The sequence below is a fragment of the Dermacentor variabilis genome, unplaced genomic scaffold (genome assembly GCF_050947875.1).
Source record: "Dermacentor variabilis isolate Ectoservices unplaced genomic scaffold, ASM5094787v1 scaffold_16, whole genome shotgun sequence".
Taxonomy (NCBI): Eukaryota; Metazoa; Arthropoda; class Arachnida; order Ixodida; family Ixodidae; genus Dermacentor; species Dermacentor variabilis.
The window spans coordinates 255463-262529 of record NW_027460324.1 but is presented as its reverse complement, the minus strand read 5'-3'; the positions used below and the strand labels follow the sequence as shown (position 1 = coordinate 262529).

General features: G+C 45.7%; 1 pseudogene; it reads right to left on the bottom strand.

Annotated features, from left to right (window-relative positions):
- Positions 1 to 3536: 3536 nt before the first annotated feature.
- On the bottom strand, positions 3537 to 5937 carry LOC142568090 (uncharacterized; annotated as a pseudogene).
- Positions 5938 to 7067: the final 1130 nt, after the last annotated feature.

Below are 7067 nucleotides of genomic sequence, written 5' to 3'. Positions count from 1 at the left end.
GGGTCCACAGCTTCCTTCATACAATTCAGCAGGTGTTCTTCCTGTGTGTAGGTGTGATGCGTTGTTCGATAACAGAATACAATGTTATCTATTCTGTGTTGAAGTGTTCTACTGGTGCCCTTTTCTGTGTCTTTTAGCACTTGTTTGAGCAGTACTTTTTAGTTGTCTGAACTGCGCGCTCCGCCGCACCGTTAGGCTGCGGGTGGCACAGTGGCATCAGTGTGTGCCACACACCATTAGCTTGCAGGAAATCTTTGTACTCAGCGGCTCAAAACTCTGGCCCGTTGTCCGTCACTACCTCCAGAGGAAGGCCATGCGCTGCGAACGAAGAGTACACCACTGTCTTCAACTGTCTTCGGGGTGGTTGTTCCATTCATGATTTTAATTTCCAACAATTTGGAATACGTGTCAATAGCCACAAGAAATGTCTTCCCTTTTTCTGGGGTGAAATCTAAACGCACTTGTTCCCACGGTGTTTCACACACTTTCCACAGCGATAAAGGTATGGGTGGCGCTACAAGTACAGTCTGGCATATTTCACATTTGTGCACAATGTTTTTGAGGGCCTTGTCCATTCCAAGCCACCGTACTATTGACCTTGCTAATACTTTCATTTGGGTTATCCCCAAGTGCTGTTCATGCAGCAATTGCAGAAGATCAATTGCAGGTCCAACTGGCATATCCAGAATGGCTTTAGCTCCCTGGACACTGCTTTGGGCCATCCATGCCAAATCATGTCACGCACAGCTCTCAGCATTTCATTGCGCCCCGTTTCCGGGCTGACATCCTTTGATGTTAACAGCAAGTCACTTAGGGCTGAAAAGTAAAAGATTTCCTCAGGGTTGCTGCCTGTGTTGGGTAGGGGTAAGCGAGACAATGCGTCGGTATGCTGGATAGCCAATCCTGGCTTTTGTTCGGTTCTATAGCTGTAGTCGGCCAAAAATGTCAACCAGCGATGCACTCTTGCAGTGGCCACTGCACTGCCCGACTGTTTAGGATCAAACAAAATTGTCATGGGCTGGTAATCGGTAATTATATCAAAAGACCGTCTGTGCAGGTACTTGTGAAATTTTTTTACAGCAAACACGATACCAAGTGCTTCTTTTTCAATTTGTCCGTAGTTACGTTCGGACACGAACAGTGACCGTGAAGCAAAAGCAACTGGCCTTTCCTCCCCGTTCACCACGTGCGCTACCACAGCACGTAACCTATAATCGGATGCATCGCATGTGATTGATTTTTTTTTCCACATCATAGAGTTGCAGCATACTCTTATCAGTCAACATTTCTTTGCATCTGCCGAATGCCTCATCACATTCACGTGACCAGTGCCATTTGTTTTTTTTTTGAAGCAAGTAGTGCAATGGTTCCAAGACCGAGGCCAAATATGGCAAAAATTTCCCATAGTAGTTAACCAAACCCAAAATAGCCTTCAGCTGGGTCATGCTAGTGGGCCTTCGTGCTTTTCTAATGGCTTAATGGGTGCAAGCCATTCTTGTCGATCTCGTGCCCCAAATATGTGACGCACTGCTGGAAGAGACTGCATTTCTTAGTGTTCACTATTATGCTGTGTTCACTTAGGTGTCGAAGCACTTGCTCCACTCTGTGGTAGCACTCCTTGCAATTGTCACCTGCAATGACTGCATCTAAGTAGCAGGCGGTCCTCGGCATATTGCGCTGTATCTGCTCCACCACTGCTTGCAAGTACTGTGTCTGACCTTGTATATGACACCAGCTGTTTCTAGCTTGACCAATTTTTGCTCAACTCCCTCGCGCAAAGCATGTGGCACTGGTCGTGCTTTGATGAATACAGGGCACACTTCCTCCTTCAATTCAATGTTGCATTCAACCCCTTAATGGTACCAAAACCCACATCAAACACTTTGAGAAATTTCTCAGCAAGCGACGTCTCCTTATCCAAAGCCTTTACAGACAAGACTTTAAGCAAATTTATTTTGATTTTAGAAAGCCACACAATGTAGGCATTCTTCCCCCTGCGCTTCTTTCACTACGACCAGTGGCAATTCGAAGCACTGCTCTTCGCATTGCACCTTTACATCCATGAAGCCTACCGTAGGGACTGCCGTGCCATTGCACATAGCTAATTTGACATTTGCTTGTCTGCAAGAGCCATTTGGAAAGTGTTTCGCACACTCTACTTTTGACATTATTGACACTGCTGCGCCCGTGGCAAGTTCCATGCGTATCACTTTATCATTAGAACCTCAACTAAAATGGCGGGCATGCCTTCTTTGTGGTTCACGTGACACAAAGTGAGTTCATTGTTGCACTCTTCACTCTCTACATTGCGGACAAGCTTAGATTTGCACATTTTGGCAACATGGTCCTTTTTCGTAGGCTTATAGCAGGTACTGTAGCTGCCGGCAGATGGCAACACAAGTTTATGGTCACACCGTCATGGCAGCTGCACTTTTTTCTTAAGAATCAGGAAATTAACTATGAGAAGTGTTACACTGAACATTGTAGACTCTAAAATGTGGTCCTTCAGCAAAATTTTAGCAAGAACAGTGCAGCAGTAAGCACAAATCTTTTTTCGAACCCGCTAAGCGAAATATGCAGAACCCTGTCTGCTAATCAGCCCCAAACCACTATAAACAACTTACTGTTCGGGCTATTGCACAACCATTTTGGCTTACTTTCCCAGGAGATCTATGTGGCCTACCATCATGACGCAAAGGGTGGTGGTGGTCAAATTGGAGCAGGCCATTGTGAAATTGTTGCATTTTCTTCAACTTGTGATCAGGGGGTTTGTTATGCTGCTACACTGAGCTGCGCAATGAACAGCAGCAGCATAGCAGATGACCGAGCAAGCTGCAATGTGTGCCAAACTGTCAAGATGCTCTGTTGCCATGTCACCACCCTTCATATCGTGATGTCGTGCAACGGAGCAGCTGAAGGAAATTATTTAGGGCACTCCGAGGCTTGTTAATATACTTTGTGAGGTTTCGAGCTCAAGTACCTTTATTTAAAGGGACACTAAAGACAAAAATGATTTCTTCTGCATAAGTAAATTACCGTTCTACAACACCAAAAACACCACTCTTACAACGATAAGACATTTGGTAAGCCAGAAAAAGTGCAAAAACGAAATACGGGTGGCAGCACCTACTTAAATTCCCGCACCTGGGGGCTGTGACGTCTTGGATTTTGATGGCATCTTCTAGGGCCTACTAATTATATATATAGCAGTACAGATTGACTACATTGGGTTCTAAAGGAACCAAATATTAAACATGGCAACTTTCGGGAACCTTTACTCAGCCAATGCGGCCCAAATACGAAAACACTTTGGAATCCCTGACGTCACGCTGACAGACCAGTGCTGGGGCTCTGGCGCGAAATTCAAATACTGATACTTGGACCTTCATTTTCTCATCTAATAATCAAACTATTTTTTGAAATGACTGCCTACAGGGTTCTCAAACAATGCTTCATTAGCCTAAACTGATTTATTGTTTCGGTTTAGTGTCCCTTTAAAAAAACCACGAGGAGGCAAATATCATCTTGGTACTCCTTTAGACTCCCGAATATTCGTGCAGTTCAGTTGCACGGATACCAAAAAACATGCCAGTTTGACTTCCATAGATACATGTGTGGCAGTTCGCAAGCAAAGTTGCGACACGGTACATCTGCCCAAGGTTTTGCAGCAGCAGCTTCTGATTTTTTTTTGAAATCAAGGAATGAAAACTCAGCCACAGTCTTGCCGAATCCCCATTCCACTGCTTGACGAACTGTGCTCATTTGCTTGTTGAAGAGCTCTTGCTGGCGAGTGAGGGCAGCACCGGCGTAAGGCCTCATCAGGAGAGGGCGCAAAGGATACGCAGGGTCACCATAGATGCAGTAAGAGTTACCCTGCACTAGCCGCTCCAACTTCTCGTAGAGGCCACTGTCGCGCAGGATACCTGTGTAAAAAAAGAACAAATGCTTTTAAAAATGGCCATGAAGTTGTGTATCTTCACTGCAGGGTGGCTCTAGCTCTGACACTGTTTCAGGCAGTGCTTAATAGGTTGTGATGGCCCGCACCATAGAACAATCCGTAGCAGATGGTTGTAGCTCAACATTTCGGACTATAAGATCAATTACGGGTGGTTGCCTTTTCCAAGTTGCAACCTGAATGTGTGTTTAATGCATTTCTACCTCAGTGTAAGTGGCATGGTAAACAACATGCAGTAGCAATGCGGAAATGAGGCAAAAGCAGTGGTTTCATATTAGATTTTTGTGAAACTGTCATTGAAATAAACATGAAAAATTGTTTACAGATGGTTAAAATGAGGAGGAAGGTGTAGGTAATGTGTAGGAATTATTCCAAGTGTGTGGACATCTAGTTGGGTTAGAGAAGTTGGTTCTAGATAAGGGGGACACAAGTGGCTCCCATATGTAACATCTAAACTCTGCTTGGGTCTCGCCTGAACCCAAGAAATTCGCATACACAATTAGTTTGTCTGCAAATGTAAACTTTTGTATTAAGGGCAGCGTCGTAGCTGATGTTCAATAAGAGAAAGACACCATACGACAGACAAAGCAATGACTTTAAGCTAGCAGATTTCATTAGGTAAATGTTTATATATGTCACATGCAAAGTGCACAACTCATTATAGTAGGAACCAAGAATGCAAAAAAAGCATGGAAAAGAACACAAATGACTGGGAGAACAGCATGCACTGCAGTACCTGTAGAGCAATAACACCTGTGCTCTTGCATTGTCATGAAAGATCTTAAGGCATTTCACAGACATATGTAATCATTTACCTAATAAAATCAGTCAATTGAAAGTCGGTGCTTTATCCGTGGTATTGTGTCTTACTTTGGTTCTGTGTCAACTATAGTGCTTGAAACGCCCTAACAAACATTCCGATATAGCTGTAATTGTTTTACAAACTCTACATTAAACAAAGAAACACTGACCAGCGTCATGCCTGTGCCCTTCATAAGGCCCATCAAGTTGGCACACAATCCCATTGGCACACATGACTGCCTGATACTTGAGTGCGTGGTGCCTCTTGTGCCCAGAAAAATACATGCGCTGGTTCACTGAAGGGCGGCAAATGGGCCTTGCCGTGCCATCCACAAAGCCCCAACAATTGCGCAGGGGAGCCCCTCTGTCATACACAGCCTGTAAAGACAAACAAAACCTCCTCAGTCAAAACTGCATGTACACGCTCAATTTTAGCGGTAACGCTTAGCTTAGTGTCACAATATATTTTAGCCTGTAGTATACATTTGCTACTGAAACAGTTACTTAATTTACTAGCAATCGGATGGTGACAGCAATGAGCAGCCATAGCATGCCGCATGCAAAACTGGAGAAAAAGATTTTAATACCTCGTATGAAGTAAACATTTAACTGTTGCACAAAAACAAAAGCACAAAAAAGGGTGCAGTGCAAGAACATGAAGTGTGCAAAAGCAAATCACACCAATACAATTTTCGCCCACTTACTTTGGAAAAATCCTCCAGGTCACTGAGACGCAGCCAGCTGTGGTTATTCAAGTCGTCCAGCAGATGGCCGAATGAGCTGTCAATATGATTGAACAGTACGCTCACGATGCTTGACATTGCGTACGCGTGACGGCCGAACAGGGGCTCTAAATCCCATCTATTGGGGTACGCAAGTCTTCGCAGACCCATCAATAGAGCTTCCTCTGCCGACACAGTGACTCCCTGGCTGCTCCGGATTTCCGTTATGCGCAAGGCATCCTTGAGCATGTGGAGGTCGCCCTTCTCGAATCGGAACAGCCTCCGAAAAGTTTGGTCATCCATAGCCGCAGCGTCCACGAAACCGGTGGACGAAATCCTCTTCCTTTCTGTGGGCGCGCGGCGGGCGAGGAATAAATCTTCTATATCTGTCCGCGACAGGTCAAGGTAAAGAAGCTGGTCGCATAGCACACGGGCACGCTGTCGCCGCAACGGCGTCATGTCAAAATTTGCAGGAGGCTCTAAATGATCAAAACAGAGACCACGTCGGATTACGCTGCACGAGAAGCCTAACAGCACGAGAAGCCTAACAGCATGCTAACAGCGTACCAAACGTATGTATGGATTGCTTCGGCTCGGCCTCAGTCGTACCGTAAGCGCGTAGATAATCTTATGGATCTTTTGCCTAGTGTCGACATACATCGTTTTCATATATATTAACCGCTTCTAACAAAAAGAGTTTAGTGTACTTTACTTCATATGCTTCACTTCATATTTTATAAAATGATAACGCAGCAACAATCAGACGTTGGTGGTGCTGCGAGCGCATGCGACCTCATTGCGGTTTGCGTTTGGGGCCGCTAACCTATAACACGTTTCTGCTTGCGTACGCAAACGCAAACGCACCCAAGCGCTTGGGGCCCCAACGCCTTGCGTCCCCAACACTAAAACTGCCTATTCTTTGACGGCGCCGGCGCCTCCAGAACCGGTTCGTTCTAACCACCGCCGCCATGTTCATGCCCGCTGCGCGCGCTCCACCGTGCAGGTGGTAGGACGTTGCTGCGACGAGTTCTCTGGGTGTTGTCGCCACAAAATGCCCGGCTGCTGCGAGCCGTTGTGCAGAAATCACTCAAAGAATGGCTGGCGAATGTTTCAGTTCCCAAGAGATCCAAAAAGAAGAATTTTGTGGACTGCAAGGATCATCATCATCATCATCATCAGCCTGGTTACGCCCACTGCAGGGCAAAGGCCTCTCCCATACTTCTCCAACAACCCCGGTCATGTACTAATTGTGGCCATGCCGTCCCTGCAAACTTCTTAATCTCATCCGCCCACCTAACTTTCTGCCGCCCCCTGCTACGCTTCCCTTCCCTTGGGATCCAGTCCGTAACCCTTAATGACCATCGGTTATCTTCCCTCCTCATTACATGTCCTGCCCATGCCCATTTCTTTTTCTTGATTTCAACTAAGATGTTATTAACTCGCGTTTGTTCCCTCACCCAATCTGCTCTTTTCTTATCCCTCAAGGATGAAGCGGGAGAAATGGCAGCCCACGAAAACCTCGTGCATATGCAGTGTGAGTACTACGGTGCTTCGTGGGAATTATTTTTCCGACGTGGACTTTCTTAAGC